We start from the raw sequence: 17,574 nt of genomic DNA, 5'->3' as shown, positions 1-17,574 counted from the left end.
CACATACTTAAAATTTTCTCCTTACCCTAGTGCCAATAAATAAATTTTAGAAAATGATAAAACTGATCATAACCACATGACAGGTTTTCTTTTTACAGTTGAAAAACTCATTGAGGATAACATTCCTTGCCTTCCAATGGTGAAGATTTACTTGAAAGTATTTTTACATACAACAGGCGAAACTTTCAATATTTTTGTATGTGCTACATTTAATTTGTTTCTTGTAGCATCTCATTAAAATGTGGAGCTGCAGTTAAGAAAATTAATAAAAATTGTTTTTCTTCCATTCACATTTTAAATGGAAAGATAATATTAGTTTTGCTTTATACCATGACGAGCAAACTATTATATAACAATAGCTCCAAGTATTTTGATATGCTGAAAAGAATCCACTGTGGTTTAGTAGGTAAATTGACTCATTTCTTTCTTATCATAATAATTCCTTGAAGCAGAGTTTAGGACAAAACGCAGTGACAGTTTTAGTTTATTCATCCTTTTATTAAGAGAAAAAATAGGCGTATTTTCCATAGGAAAGCTCTGTGAAGAATTGTCTTTCTCTTTTGTTTACTTCTGTATCTCAAATGCTTGAAGTAGTGCTTAACCTGAGAAGATATTCAATAAATACTTGTTGAATGATTACACTCGTTACTGTAAATAAAAGACTCATTTAATAATGTAATGGGCAAATAGGATATTATTTTGAGCATATACTCAGTGGTACGCTTTGTGTAAAATTTGTAATATACACACTTCAAATGTAACTCTTACAAAATTCGTATGAAACAAGTAATATTATCCTCATTTTAAGGATAAGAAAACTGAGACACAAGAGAAGTTCGTTAAGTTTCCAAAGTTGACATACTTAAATGGTAGAGTTAAAACTGTCTTCAGATAGCCTGACTCCTTTAATCACCCACTCATTTCCTAGGGCCGCCCTACACAGTACCACAAAGCAGGCAGCTTAAAACAACAGAATTTTATCATCTCATGGTTCTGGAGGCTCAATTCATTTCAGTCGTTCAGTTGTGTCTGACTCTTTGTGACCCCCATGGCCCGCTACGCGCCAGGCCTCCCTGTCAATCACCAACTCCCGGAATTTACTCAAATTCATGTCCATTGAGTCGGTGATGCCATTCAACCATCTCATCCTCTTTTGTCCCCTTCTCTTCCTGCCTTCAATCTTTCCCAGGTTCAGGATCTTTTCCAATGAGTCAGTTCTTCACATCAGGTGGCCAGAGTATTGGAGTTTCAGCTTTAGCATCAGTCCTTCCAATGAATATTCAGGGTTGATTTCCTTTAGGATGGACTGGTTGGATCTCCTGGCAGCCAAAGGGACCCTTGAGAGTCCTCTCCAACACCACAGTTCAAAAGCATCATTTCTTTGGCACTCAGCTTTCTGGTAGTCCAACTCTCACATCCATACGGGACTACTGGAAAAATCATCGCTTTGACTAGACAGACCTAGAAATCCAACATCAAGGGTCCTGCTTCCTCTGAACCATAACGAGGAGGACTTTTTCTCATCTCATCTAGTTCCTGGTGTTTCCTGCCAACCCTTGGGTGCCTTGGCTTGCAGGTGCCTCACTCTGGTGTCTGCCTCCACTGGCCCTGGTGTTCTTCACCTCGTGTGTCTCTCTCTTCTTAGAAGGGCACCCACCATATTGGATCAAGGGTCCACCCTATTTCTGTATGACCTCACCTAAACTAATTACATTTGCAACAACTCTGCCTCCCAGTAAGGTCACATTTGAGGTCTTGGAATTGAGGACTCCAAAATCTCTTTCTGGGGGGGGGGGTCACAGCTCTAACATAACAATCACCATACTTGATATTTATCAACCCAGATGGTTATTAATCACCTAGAAAGCCCAAGGTGCTGGGCTTGCTTGTTGATATAGGGATCCAGAAAGGTATATGTATTCTTCCTTTAATATATTTGGGAGGAGAAGATATATTTCCAAAAAATAAATGTCAATAATAGGTAGTTTTAGAACGGTGGGTTTCAGGTGACAGTGGTATACACAAAAGGAAATATTTGCAGAAGTTCAGACAAAAGGCTCCAAATTCAGAAAACGGTGTGATTTTGGGCCAGTTTATGTAATTTGTGTGTGTGTGTGTTTCACGAGAGAAATGAAGGAATTGAGTAGGAGCTAAACTCAGTGGTCCCTTCCAAGTTTATTATCACTAAAACTCATAGGATTGCAACTATTCATCCTATTATAATATCAACTATAAATTTGATATGTGTTTTTCTTTCATATCCTAGACCAAAAGAGTTATAAAAATAGAGACATTGAAAATTTGCTATGTACTAAAATAATTGCCATTAAAATATAAATACTTATCACTTTGAATGTGTAAGAATACAGGGTGAAAGGGGTTGGATTCCAACCCTACCTGTAGACTATACACTGTGGCATCATGTAGTGAAAGAATAGGAAATCATAAGGGAAAGAACTCCTTTTAAAAGCTGTTTTGTTGCCTGTTTTTCAATGGATTAAGAAAGGGTGATAGACCGAGTATAACAATGGCAGGCTCTGCTGCGATTCTTAAAGGAGGACTGTTTACAAGTGGGAGGTGATACCCATTCAAAACGCATCCTTACAAAGAGTGTCTTTGTCTAAGAAAAGAATCACTGTGTTGTTTCATTGCAAATGTCTGTGGATTTCTGATTCTGGAGAATTATTTTGGAATCAGGGACATTTGTTGTTTTGAAAAACCTGGCTAGCAAACGCTTTCAGAAGAATAAAATCATTACTTGGTTTTTGTGTCTAAAGGGTGATAAATGACACCGAAATATTCCATTTTGTATCGCTCACGTCTGATATAAACTGAAGGATTGAAAATACCATCCCAGCATCGATGGCAATGCTCAGATGGAGAGAAGCGAGCTGGCCGGCTGTCCCACACCAGAGCTTGACACTGTGCTGGGTGTCCCCCACCCCCTCCCGCAAATCCTCCAGAAGAGCATACTTTCACCCATAAGGGCTGAAAAAATAGGGTCAATAATCTCAATAAATTACAAAAGGCCCTTGCTGTGCAGAAGGCAGCCAAGCCTGCAGGAACCATGCTGGGGTCGGCTTAGTCCCAAATGATCCGGCTCTGCGGGGGACCACACTTGGCGTCACGGCGGTGGGACTGGATTGGGGTGACGGGCCTGTGGCGGCATCGTTGGCAGGCAGGGCACATTGGCAGCGCTGTGATGGGTGAGCCAGCTCCCCCTCTGCCAGACTCCTCCTGGAAAAGGACAAGTGAGCATCTGAGAATGCGTGCCTCCTTCTCGGAGTTAAACAGTCACATGTCACATGCATCTTCTCAATTGACCTGCTGACTGGACTGCTCATGCCGCCCTCGGTTGTCCAGGTCTGCAGTGACAGGCATCGCAAAAACAGGTACAACACGCGGCTGTGACTGCAGACACTAGTTGACAGAACTGAACAGTCCCAAGTACCAGGCAGATCCCACTGGACTCCGGAGTACGGTTTTGTGTGTAATCACGAAAGATGCTCAGGGTCACGATGGCTTTCCATCTCTACCCTACTTCCTTGCAACTGGCTCCTATCTGACTTGCTCTGAAATAGCCTCTCTTTTATAAATAGATGCAGCTTCAGGCTGTCAACAGTATGAAGTCAACATTCTTACTTACCAAACCTTTGTTTTCCCCAACAGAAGGTGCTCATTTCTTTCAGGCCGGTCTAGGACTGCCCTGCAAATCCTGCTTGGCTTTGCATGCCAAACGCTACCTGATGCCAACCAGAGGCAGCTTCAAAGACACTTTATGTCATAAGGAAACTTTAAGAACCTGTCCCTATAACAATTGCATGCTGGATAGTAAAGTTTTCTTTTTATTGATGTGTATTTTCTTTGCAGCTAATCTCCCTTCAGGGGTTTAAAAGTGAACAGGCATAATAAAATACTTCTTGCTGTTTCACTTCAAATTTAAGGATTGACGGCACAGCATGTCTTCTCTAAAGTTGCTTGGTTATCTGTAAGTAAAGAGTATCCCTGTCCCAAGTTCTCAGTTCCAAGTGATGCTTGAAGAGCTTTCTGTTTGATACAGGCATTTATCACCCAATTGTGGCATCCCGTGAAAGTGAAGTGAAAGTCACTTAGTCATGTCCGATTCTGCAACCCCATGGACTGTAACCCGCCAGGCTCCTCTGTCCGTGGGATTCTCCAGGCAAGAACACTGGGATGGGTTGCTGTTTCCTTCTCCAGGGGATCTTCCCAACCCAGGGATCAAATCTAGGTCTCCTGCATTACAGGTGGATTCTCATATGTCTGAGCCACCAGGGAAGCCCCGTGGCATCTTGTAACACCACCTAATATCAGATGAACTTCCCCAAGACTGGAAAAAAGGCAAAGAACAAAGGTATAGGATCTCTCTGGAAAATTATTTGAAACAGGGAGTAATTGATCTTCTGGGGCTAGTAAATGATGCCTCTGTTTTGTATGGTTCACCATTGCTTTTGAGAGCGTCATTATTTCCTGGCATTTTTTCATCATTTGTTTGTGCTTCTAAATTCAGGAAAAGGTATGTTTTAGGCTTTATCTGGAAGACACAATTTAAATATTAAAGTTTTTCCTCTGCAGACATAGTTAGGACAGGAGGAAGACAAATCAGGCCACTGAAAAAGAAGGAAAGCTTTCATAGTTTCAGTGTAGTTCTTAGGGTGCATGCGTGCATGCTCAGTCATGTCTGACTCTCTGTGACCCCATGAACTGTAGCCCACCACGCTCCTCTGTCCATGGGATTTTCTAGGCAAGAACACTGGAGTGCGTTGCTATTTCCTTCTCCAGGGGATCTTCCTGACCCAGGGATTGAACCTGGGTCTCTTGTGTCTCCTGCATTGAGCAGGCAGATTCTTTACCAACTATGGAAGCTAATTAAGAGCATCTCATTGCCTCTTGGGCAATCGCTTGAGTGACAATGCCCAGCAAGACGAGAAGTATAGGGAAGAACTCTGACCAAAGTTCTGAGTCCTGTGTCCCATGAAATGCCCTAGTTACCAGTCAACCTTGAATAGTCATTGGAAGGACTGATGCTGGAACTGAAGCTCCAGTACTTTGGCCACCTGATGCAAAGAGCCAACTCACTGGAAAAGACTGAAGGCCAAAGGAGAAGAGGGCGGCAGAGGATGAGATGTTGGATGGCATCACCAGCTCAATGGGTATGAATCTGAGCAAGCTCTGGGTGGTAGTGAAGGACAGGGGAGCCTGGCGTGCTGCAGTCCATGGGGCTTCAAGGAGTCAGACATGACTTAGTGACTGAACAGCCACAACTCTTCAGGTGCCACAGTGTACAAGTTCCTAAACTTGAGTGAAGTTAGGAATCCTTGCTTGAGAGTTTACAGTTGTCCAGGAGAGTAAAATCATTCAGGTCAGCCTTTTTAATTTCAATAATGGAACACATAAATACTAAAGGGTGGAAGGATTTATACAAAATCACAAAACAAATTAACAGCTAAAAACTGAATCTCAAAATTATTTCTCCCCCAGATGCCAAAGGAGAATGATTCCCTGAAGACCATTTTGTTTTGGTTTTGAGGTCTTAGAACCATGTTGTGCTGCTGCTGCTGCTGCTAAGTCTCTCAGTCGTGTCCGACTCTGTGCGACCCCATAGACGGCAGCCCACCAGGCTCCTCCGTCTATGGGATTTTCCAGGCAAGAGTACTTCAGTGGGGTGCCATTGCCTTCTCCAATGTTGTACTACATTTGACATTTTTTAAACTGATAAACTGGGCTTCCCTGGTGGCTCAGATGGTAAAGAATCTGCCTGCAAAGTGGAAGACCCAGGTTCAATCCTTGGGTCAGGAATATCTGGAGAAAGAATGGTAATCCACTCCAGTATTCTTGCCTAGAGAAAACTGCAGGTAAAACAAACTCATTGTTTTACCATGCAAACTCATTTTCGTTGGTAATTTATTTTTCTACGAAATCCCTTTGCTTTTATAAAATAACCTTTCTCATAAATTCAGCATGGTTCTAAGTAAAAACGAATCATCAGTTTTCAATGAACTTCTGAGTATAAGTACTGGAGCTTCTACTGTGGGAAGATCATATCTTGCCTAGAAACAGTAGGATTAGCTTCTAAGTACTCTATTCTCCAGGAGTTTAAAATTAATTTTGGGAAATGAGAAATCCATGGAAAACAAGAAATTATCCAAGATGACATATTAACATGATGTTGAATTTCTGGAAGCCTGGGAAGTCTTCATGTAGGATATGAGATTGATGTATTGATAGATCATAAGGAAACACATGGTCTAAGTGGCTGTGGTAATTGATCACAAAGCCACAAAGAGCCAGCTAGTGGACTCCGAAGTTGTGAATGGATTGAGCTCTACTCTTTTGGGTTCCTTGCTTGCTCCACTGAGTCCCTTGACAATGACTGTTTTTAGATGGAGGATAAAAGGGCCAGTGCAGGCCTTTCCACCACTGTCCAAAGAGCAGGAGACTATACCTGAAGCCCCACCCTCTTTTGTCAGTTTTGGTCTTGTGTTTTCAGGGCTCCGCCTCCAATGGCTGAGGCTGAAGTCTAGACGAGCTTCACATTTCGGGGCAAAGGAGCCTGGTGGAGCCCAGCTGTCCAAACTGGATGCAAGGCACGTTTCTCCCTGTCCACATTAGCAGAAGAGGGCATTTGGATCCTGTAATTATGAAACTAATAAAATGACTATGTCTTAAAATATTCTCCTGTGACCTTAGCAGCTTCCACTACTTATGCATCTGTGACGCACACCCCCAAACAGTCAAGGAAATGAGGAATGTATTTAGCACAATATAGCTGATCTATAAATTAGTTTCCCAATTGGTAAAGTGGAAGTGAAAGTGAAGTCGCTCAGTCATGACCGACTCTTTGCAACCCCACGGACTGTAGCCTACCAGGCTGTTCCATCACTGGGATTTTCCAGGCAAGAATACTGGAGTGGGGTGCCATTTCCTTCTCCAGGAGCTCCTCCCAACCCAGGGATCGAACCCGGGTCTCCTGCATTGTAGGCAGATGATTTAGCATCTGAGCCACCAGGGAAGTCCTCAACAAACGGATAAAAGGTTATCCTATTTGGGAAGTTTAATAAAATATTCACCTGGTTAGACTCAGAAAATTTCCAGGGGAAAACAGGATGAATTTGAGGGCTGAAGGTGGCGGCTTCCCGGCTTCATACTGGCACTAGTTAGAAGAATGAAGCGTGCTAGCTCCTGCTTTCACTGAGAAGCCTGAAAGAGATTACAGGTTGTTTTTTTCTATCCCTGAAGGGTTTTTTTTTTTTTTTTTTTTTCAATTGCTCTCCTGAGAGAAAATTGAGTGTATGACAGGGAAGACAAGTATGAAACCTCTCATAATCCTGACTTGTGTTCTCACGAGATTGTCCTTGATACATGAGGCCACTCATTGAATCTTTCCTGGGGTTTATTTATTTGACCATGTTCCCCCAGACTTAAATGCCCGCATTAATCAATACTGAGCTTTTCCACACTGAGTCTGCAGAGCTCATTGAGATGAGAACTTTTTAATTTAAAAATTAAAAAAAAAAAATTCCTAGGTATATACATAACCCTTGAGAAAATAGCAGGTCTATTACTGGTCAGCAACGACATCCATGGACAACTGAGTTTTATTTTTGTCCCGTATTTTAGGATTACTGATGGAACTCAGGTGAGAAAGAAAGGGTTTACAGTTTACTCAGGTACTCATTAAAGAAGCAAAGGCACTTCAGTTTAAGACAAGAGCACAGTTCATTCTTTGTTCATTGTATCATTTATTTGGTGAGCTCCTCGGAGTATGTTACAGGAGCTTGGCGCTTGGGCTCTCATGTGAACACAATTGCCCTTGCTGACCAGGAGTTAGCAGAAGAGGAGGAGATGCACCAGTAAATGAATGATTGCAACGGAGCGTGATCCAAGTTACAGTAAAGATACATCCAGCGATCTAACAACGTGTGTAAGGAAAGACTTCCTACTGTGAAAAGGAATGAAGACAAAGCCAAAGAAGCCTACTAAGACTCATCTGATTGTGAAACTTCAGACTACAAGTACACATCCTACATCAGCTCTGCTGGAAGAAGCGCAGGTGAGCTGAGGGGATGGAAGAGAAGCGAGTGGGGGACTTCCCTGGCAGTCCGGTGGGCAAGGCTCTGCTTTTTCACTGTGGGGCGCAAGTTCAGTCCCTGGTTAGCAAACTAAGATACCACATGCTCTGCGGTACGACCAAAACCAAAAACAACAGCGAAAAAGAAAAGGGAATGGGATGAGGAGGAAAAGCCTGAAACACTCTTCCTGGCTGTCAGAATGTCATTCTTTAATGCCATCATTTCTTTCGTAGAAAATATCATTCACTCAATTGTATTTATTGGGCATCTACCAGTCACCACTGGGACTTAACAATGAGGAGGAACACTGTCTGGTAGTAGGAAGATATTTTGAGTCTTAAAACAATGGCAGATGGTAATATGTATGTATATATGTGTTCCTAAATATATAGTTCTGAGTGTGATAGTTTTTTAACATGTTATCTTAGCCAGGCTAAACTGTGGGCACCAAAGATAGGGCAATGCTGCTTTGCATCACGCACACACCTTCCAGTTATTCAATCAGACACTGATCTAGGTGCTTCTGTGAAGGGATATTGCAGATGTAATGAAAGTCCCTTAATGAGTTGACGTCAAATTATAGAGATTATCCTGGTGGGCCATACCTAATTGGGTAAGTCCTTACAAGGGATTGGGCCATGGCCAAAGAGACTTCCAGGAACAGCTGGGTCTACACTTGCTCTTCCTTCGTGGGATCTGACCTTTCTGCCTGCCTGTGACAGACGCTCAGGCCTGTCCACAGGGTTTCAACTTGGGCTCCTCCCTTCCTGACTATTTGCCTCCAGGCCTCAGAAATGCTCAGCCAGCCTCTATGATCCTGTAAATCAATTCCTTGTATAAATCTCTTTCGAACCAGCCCCATATATGCATATCTCTGTGTGTGTGTCTTCTATTGACTCTATTTTTGTGGTTGAATTTTGCCTGATACACTATGAGTTTAAAATAATGCTGTTACTTCGTTTCATATGTAGTATGTTCAGAACAATTATCATTGCTTATGAAATTGGCAAGATAGTCTTCCTATAACTATGCAATAATCACCCAAATATATTTCAAGAGGTCTGGTTGGCTCCCATTCATTGTCTTTTCCTAGCATCTTTGGTTAAACTGTGGAAGCCGTCTGACTACTCAGTGAATTGCCCATGTGATTCCATGGCTCATGCTTGTAGCTTTTCCTGGCTCTGTTCTGGAATGGTGGTCTTTCCAGCTGGCTGATTGGGAAAGCAGCACCCTGCCAAACTCTGCTGGAACATTTTAAAACAACATTGCACATAACGTAATTAAGTAGGGATGGCTGAAGATTTAACACGTTCCCTGGCTGGAGTCAAGTCTGTTGAGCCCAGAAGCTTCATCCTCTCTGAATTTTTAAAGAGGAAAAAATAAAATTTATGGAGAACTTTGGACTCTTTATTACAATCCTTTTGATTCCAACAAAATATAGAGAATTCTTCAAATTTACTTGATTTAATTTATGTCACTGCATTCATTGTTAAAGAAGTGTGTATTTAAAAAAAGATAAAAGAAAAGAAGAGAATTAAGAACTACCTTTAATTCTCCCAGGGATAGCTGCGGCTGTGACTTTCCTTTTGTGGTGTCTTTTTCGTGCTTATCTAAACCTTCCTGTCCCTGATCTACTCTGGGTCACAGGTGGCAGACCCTAAAAACTCTTTGATTCCCTTGGTGAGTGGCTTCTGGTGAGCAGGTGGGTGGAAGGAGGCTTTCTTGACATTCTTCCCCGTCAAAAGGTCAGTGTCTCTTGTGGTTGTTTAGTTGCTAAGTCATGTCTGACTCTTTGTGACCCCATGGACTGTAGCCCGCCAGGCTTCTCTGTGCCTGGGATTCTCCAGGCAAGAATACTGGAGTGGGTTACTATTTCCTTCTCCAGGGACTCTTCCTGAGCCAGCTACCAAACCTTCGTCTCTGGCATTGGCAGGTGAATTCTTTACTGCTGAGCCCTGGGAAGCTCCTTAGACCCCTACAGAGAGCCCCATTCCTCGTGCTGGTCTCACAGGGTAATCCCTTCTTCCAGTCTAGCTTCTCCTGGATGGCCCTGCTTCTAAGATCTGACAATACTATCTTTTTTAAAAAATTTCTCCCACCCTTAGGTGTGACAGTGACTTTAAACTGTTGCTCTTATCTGGTTTCATCTTTTCCCAGCTGTCCTTTCAGTTCTTCCCACACCTTAATAAATTAGTTACCCCAAATGAAATTCTTTTATTAAACAGTCTGACAAAGGCAGTCATTTCTTCATGGTCCATTGATAAATCTACTTACTTTATTACTATATTGTGAATGCCCTTCCATGGCCCAAATTGTAAGACCTGCATCATATTTTAAAATCATCTTTATTGAAGAATAATTTACACACAGTGACGGCCACCAATTTCCACTGCGCAGTTTGATGCATTTTGACAAATAGATAACAAACATGCAACCGCCCTGTACTCCTGGTGTAAAACCTTTCCTCACTCCCCCAGTTCTCCTGTGCCCTTCTGCAACCCACTGTCTGTCCTCACCCCAGCCTCTCGCAACCACTGACCTGCTTTCTGTCATAATTTTGCCTTTTTTAAAAAAGATCTTATATCTTAGAAATCATACAAGATGCTGCCTTTTGTGTGTGACTCCTTTCATTTTGCATAATAATTTTGAAACTAATCCAAGCGTGGCATGTATCAGTAGTATTCTTTTAAACTGATGAGTAGTATTCCAGTATGGGGCTTCCCTGATAGCTCAGCTGGTAAGAATCTGCCTGCAGTGCAGGAGACCCCAGTTCCATTCCTGGGTTGAGAAGATCCTCTGGAGAAGGGAGAGGCTACCCTCTCCAGCATTCTTGGGCTTCCCTGGTGGCTCAGACAGTAAAGAATCCATCTGCAATGTGGGAGACTTGGGTTTGATCCCTGGGTTGGGAAGATCCCTGAAGGAGGGCATGGCAACCCACTTCAGTACTCTTGCCTGGAGAATCCCCATGGACAGAGGAGCCTGGTGGGCCATAGGCCATGGGGTTGCAGAGAGTCTGACACGACTGAGTGACTGAGCACGTTCCAGTGTATAAGTAGACTACAGTGCATTTCATTCACCAGTTGTGAGACATTTGGGTGGTTTCCAGTTGTTTGCTATTATGAATGCAGCTTCTTTGAACATTGGAGTACAAGTCCTTTTGTAGACGTGTATTTTCATTTATTTGGGGTAAATAGTTTGGAGCAGGCTCATTGTCTTATAATAATTATATGTTTAATATTATAAGAAGTTACTAAACTATGTTCCAAAGTGTTTATATCATTTTGCATTTCCACAAGCAGTTTATAAGAGTTCTAGTTGCTTCACGTCCTTGTCACTGATGTCAACCTTTGTAATCTGTCCATGTTAGTAGGTATGAAGTAGGGTACATTTTTAAGGATTTAGTTTGCATTTTCTAATAATTACTCATGTTGGACATCTATACTTGTGCTTACTTGTCATTCCTATACTTTCTTTGGAGAAGTATCTCAAAACAGTTTTGCTCACCTTTCATACAGCTGCTTATTTTCTGATTGAGTGGTCGTTCAGTTCAGTTCAGTTGCTCAGTCGTGAGTTGTAGTAGTTGCTATTATATTTCGTGGGCACACCTTTTATCATACATATGTTTTGAAAATATTTTCTGTCACTCTGTAGCTTGCATTTTTATTTTCTTAACATGGTAATTGAAGAGCAACATTTAAAAAATTTGACCTCAATCATACTTTAACGGCTTCATAGTCATGTATCTTATGAATACATCATAATGCCTTATCAGGATTTCTGTTTCCACAAGTTTATGGCTATAACCACACTGTTCTGATCAGCCTTGCATTTGCATCCTGTGAGAGTTAATTATGTCATCTTCCTTGGGAAAGTGCTGAAATGCTTCAGGATTGTTGTATTTTTATCTGACACAGGATTAGATACTTTTGACTCAGTGGACTTTCTTGATATTTTAATTTTTCACTGGGGGCACAGAAGTAAAAACAGTCCCTATACTGCACTTGTTAAATTTTTTCTAAAGTAAAATGCATTCTGTTTCTCCTTTTAACCTGAGATCTTGAAATTTCTGATACAAGTGTTAAATACTGTGAACACCTTAAAATTATTTTAACATACTAAAATCATACTAATGCTTCTGGATATGTCTGATCAGTTGATCATACACATTTATTTAATTAAATAACAGTAAAGAGATGAAAAGTTTCAAGGTCAATAGGACCAGTAGGATGAGAGGGAGGCTAACAGCAGATGAGGGATCTCAGTCTTTCTCCTCTTTTTAAACATGGCAATAGTAGTTGCTCATTAGCAGAGTTGAGGAAACAATCCTACGGATTTTAGAGGGAGGTACTAAAGAGAATTCAGCTGATTTCCTTTGCAGAAATTTGGAACCTAAGAATGAACAAATGGCACGGGATGTTGTATACCTACTTGCAGAGTATTTATAGCTAAACATATACCATCATGCAGAAAAATAGAGATTTTTATCCTCAGAGACTGGACATATCCCTGAGTATACACCCCCAGGTACTGTGCTTTGGATGTCCTGTTAGAGGACAAACAAGTATTCCAGCCACTATAGTGAAGCCCTTCCTTCCAGCTCCCTCAGTGTCTGCTTGGTGCTCCAGGTTAGAAATGAATGGATGACAAACGATCACAAGAGTTTGGAGGAAAGATTTCTACCTAGAAAAGAAAAATCATGAATTTGTAAGAAGCAGAGAATTCACAGAGTGAGAAAAACATCCAAAAAGATCTTTGAGGAATAGTCTTAAGTCGGATAAGTGAACCATACTATTAATAATATGGCCAATAAAATGAGGATGATATAAAATAGATACATTTACATGAAAGAAAGCTTTTGGAAATTAAAAAAATAGAACAGATAAAATTTGAAAATTAATCAGACAGTTGGATGATAATTATTTCAAAAGGTAGTCTGAAAAGACAGAAGTAACTGAAACCAGAATAGAATTTTAGTATGTTCAAAGTCTTACTAATTGGATTATAGAAACAAAGAACAATAAAAGCAAAGTGAAAGAAATATACAAGAAAAAATTTCCAAACTGAAGGAAATAAATTTTCAAATGACAAGCCGGGCACAATGAAAAAAAAAGTCAACAGTATCAAGAAGCTTTAGTCCCTTAGAGATAAAGAAAAGATCTTTATAGAAGGGGGAAATGTAGCTAACATACAAACGGTCTGAATGAAACAAGATTTCATACCATTAAAATGGAAAGCAAGAAACAATGCAACAATTTTACAGTATTCATAGTGAAAATGATTTTCAATTATCCATCAAGCATAATTGAAAGATGTTTGGAAACATGCAAAATCTCAAAACCCATAGCCTAAGCACTTCTTTTCCTTCCTTTTAAAAAATATTTTTAAATGTTTTGGCCGCACCATGTGGGATCTTAGTTCCCGGACCAGGAATGTAACTGATGCCCCTGCTCTGGAAGCTCAGAGTCTTAACGAATGGACCAGCAGGGAAGTCCCTAGCATTTATTCTCTTAAAAAGTTCCACAGGATTACACTTAAGCAGAATGAAGAATAACCTAAGAAACTGAAAGACATAGGATTAATAAAAAGGGAGCCAACATGGGAGAGCATGAAGAGACATCGAAGGACATCAGTGAAAGGAAATCCTGTGACCACGACAGTGCAGCAGAGCCAAAGAGCGAGCCGAGCGTGAAGCGGTGTTCAAGGGGCGCCGGGAGGAAAACCACAGTAGGAGAGAGAGCAAGCCAGTTCATGAGACTATACATGTGTATGTAGCGATATATAGATATAGATATCACTCATGGCTTTTATAGTGGTTATCTAGATAACCTCAGATATGCAGATGACACCATCCTTATGGCAGAAAGGGAGGAGGAACTAAAAAGCCTCTTGATGAAAGTGAAAGAGGAGAGTGAAAAAGTTGGCTGAAAGCTCAACATTCAGAAAACGAAGATCATGGCATCTGGTCCCATCACTTCATGGGAAATAGATGGGGAAACAGTGGAAAGTGTCAGACTTTATTTTTTTGGGCTCCAAAATCACTGCAGATGGTGATTGCAGCCATGAAATTAAAAGACGCTTACTCCTTGGAAGGAAAGTTATGACCAACCTAGATAGCATATGCAAAAGCGGAGATATTACTTTGCCAACAAAGGTCCATCTAGTCAAGGCTATGGTTTTTGCAGTGGTCATTTATGGATGTGAGAGTTGGACTGTGAAGAAAGCTGAGCGCTGAAGAATTGATGCTTTTGAACTGTGGTGTTGGAGAAGACTCTTGAGAGTCTTCTTGAGACTGCAAGGAGATCCAGCCAGTCTATCCTAAAGGAGATCAGTCCTGGGTGTTCATTGGAAGGACTGATGCTGAAGCTGAAACTCCAATACTTTGGCCACCTCATGCGAATAGTTGACTCTTTGGAAAAGACCCTGATGCTGGGAGGAATTGGGGGCAGGAGGAGAAGTGGATGACAGAGGATGAGATGGCTGGATGGCATCACTGACTCAATGGACATGAGTTTGAGTAAACTCCTGGAGTTGGTGATGGACAGGGAGGCCTGGCGTGCTGCAATTCATGGGGTTGCAAAGAGTTGGACACGACTGAGCGACTGAACTGAACTGAACTGAGAAATAATGATGTAAACAGTAGCTTTTGTTTAATATGTGTTAACATTTATGTCAAAATATTAAATTGTATATTAAATACTAACATATGACTTTTGATTACTGTATTAACACACACATACAATACTCATGAATTGAGAATGTAATGGTAGATGGGTGTGTGGGACATGGCATGATGGTAATGTATGAGAGATAAAAAGGAAGCTGATGAATAGCACCTAAAATTGAGAAGTTAAAAAATAGCAATATTTGCACATTAAAAAAAAAATGGAGGTAAATAATGGAAGAAAGAGCTAAAAGATCCTGGCAGAGTGGGAATTGGTAGTGAAGATGGGTGGGAAAGAATTTGCTGTTTTTCATTATAAAACTTTTACTACACAGCACAAATTAAATACAAAGATTATTTTGAAAAATTCATTTCTCAAGTTATCACACAACTATACACCTTAAATCTGTACAATTTTCCAAAATATTAAAAAATATATACCATGTATATCTCTTGTTATTACCATTAATTTCTGCTTAACTTCCAGGGGCAATCAATGAAATGAAACAAAAATATTTTGATGAATCTTCAATGTGTTTGCTTAAGAAATATGACTTCTACTACAACAGTAAAATTCCTTTAATTTATTCTTGATTTACAATATCATTTTTAATGATTCTTCAGTCATCAAATCACAAATCCTAACACAAAATTCACTGAAGTCATTTGAGTTTATAGTTAATTGTAGACTCCACTTCTGTAACATCTCATGGTATAGATTTTCAGATGCTCACTGTCCCTTGACTGAGACACGCAGTGGCATTTAGTGTCATGTAGTGTGTGAGACTAAATCTTAGCAATTGCTCAAAATTGTCTCTTGGCAGGAAGAAAGAGTAGCCTATATATTTGTAGTTATTGAATTATAGAAATAAATAGTGTGATTTCTTTCTTAGATATGGAACAAAACAGGTACAAAATCCCCATGTGCGGACATGATGATAGAGCAGGTTATGTTAACCTTTTCAACAAGACATTTGGGACAGGCAGTTAATCCATGAAACCATCACCTGGAAAAAAGACATCAAATCCTCACTGCTCTATTGAATAACTGTCTCAAGTGATATATATGTATGTATATTTGGGTGGTAAGAAGGAGAAGACTGCTTTTGAAAATTAAAACAGTAGTGTCTTAACCTTATTTGTGAAAAGTAGCTCTAAAATGTTCCTCCTGTTTGATGGGAATGTTTTCTCCACCATGTCTACTGTGGCTGGATAAAATTCCTAAATTAGGTACTCAACCACGAGAGAAAGTGGCCTCGCTGGGAATCTGCAGAGCTGACTGCTTATATAATTTCTGAGAGCTGATATTTGAGACCAATTATTAGAAACCTTAAACAGGCAAGGAGCTTTGCATCTGAGCAAATGAAAGTCCTGATTTTCAAGGTGCTTAGTCCTTACTTCAAGGCCTCTAGATCATATTGACCTGAAAGAAAGTTTCCTATCAAAAGAGATGGGCTTGTTCTGAACTGTTTTTATTCTAAAGGTTAGTGCAGCTATTGTGTCATGATAAGAAGATGGAGAAATAGAATTAAAGTAAGCACTGGAGGAAGTGTTCTCATTGTGATTATAAAGACTGAGAAAAAGCTTTTCAATGGAAAGGGAAAAAATGACTTTATTGCTTGAGAGGGAAGGGAAATACTTTGTTGGAGTTTAAAAAATAGAAGAAGCAGTCAAGAAAGCTCTAGAGATACTCTGAAAGGAGGTTGGAGGGCAATGCTGAAAATCCCAAAATGATGAAAAGTGCTCTGCTGTTCAGAAGACTAAATTAAAAATTGACTAAAAAGTTTGAGGGACTGTGGATTCTGGTCTTCATTTCTCCACGGCCTCAATATATATGCTATTGCATACTGCATTCCTCCTCTAAGTTGATGGAGGGTGGTACACATCAGAGGAATTCAATAGGGGAAAAGATAGAGGATCCAGATGGTTTTCATTTAGAGATTTCAGTCTGAGCCATAGAAGACTCTCTGTGGATCCTTTTCTGCATGCTTCTTTCCCCAGGTGAAGGGAAGATTCAGGACCATTTTCCCATATCTGAAACCTGACTGTTGTTCCTGCCAATGAAATGTTACTGTCTGCTCATTTACTGAGCTTAAGAGTTGGCTTGTTTAAGCCTCAGGGCATATGGAGCCAGCAGGATTCCCAAAAGAACCCTTACAGGTTCATCCTGGCAAACCTCAAAGCAAAAGCAGAATGCGGGCTCACTGCGAATTGAGAAGTGCAACATCTGGGGATATAAACGGACAGTTTTTAATTGGCAAGCTCAACATTCAAATAAAATTATACTGTTTGCCACATTTGGTTCAAGAATGGAGACACCTATGCTAAAATACTTAGACCTAACTGATTTTGTCCAATAACTGTTTTCCAAATTCTTAAGTTATGATAATGTAGTTACTTTTCAAATATGGTGATTTTTCTTTTCTAAAACATTTGGTTGATCTCTAGGACAGAGTTGCATGGCTCCAAATCTATGCCTTTTTCATCCTGGGAAATCATTAAATGAGAGTCATGACTGGAATACGCTGGGATCCAAGCAAGGCTTTTTTTAAACCATTTTTTTTCAGAGTCTAGAGCCAGTTTGGGGGGTTATCAGTAGAACAGCTGGGTGTCTGGGTAGACCAGGTGTCTCTTATAGTCTCCTTTGTTTGGACCAAAGCCCTCTGAAAGGAATGATAGCATTTAGAACTGGATATATGCCATTGATACAACCCTTTCTATTTTTTTCCCTCTTTATTTCCTCCTTTTCACTTCCTTTTTTGGCCTAGATTAACAGCAAATATGAAGGAATATTAATAAAGTGGTATAAGTCTAAAATACAGA

This window comes from Bubalus kerabau, chromosome 21 (assembly GCF_029407905.1).
Source record: "Bubalus kerabau isolate K-KA32 ecotype Philippines breed swamp buffalo chromosome 21, PCC_UOA_SB_1v2, whole genome shotgun sequence".
NCBI classification, from domain to species: Eukaryota; Metazoa; Chordata; class Mammalia; order Artiodactyla; family Bovidae; genus Bubalus; species Bubalus kerabau.
Note: the sequence above shows the minus strand (reverse complement) of the source record.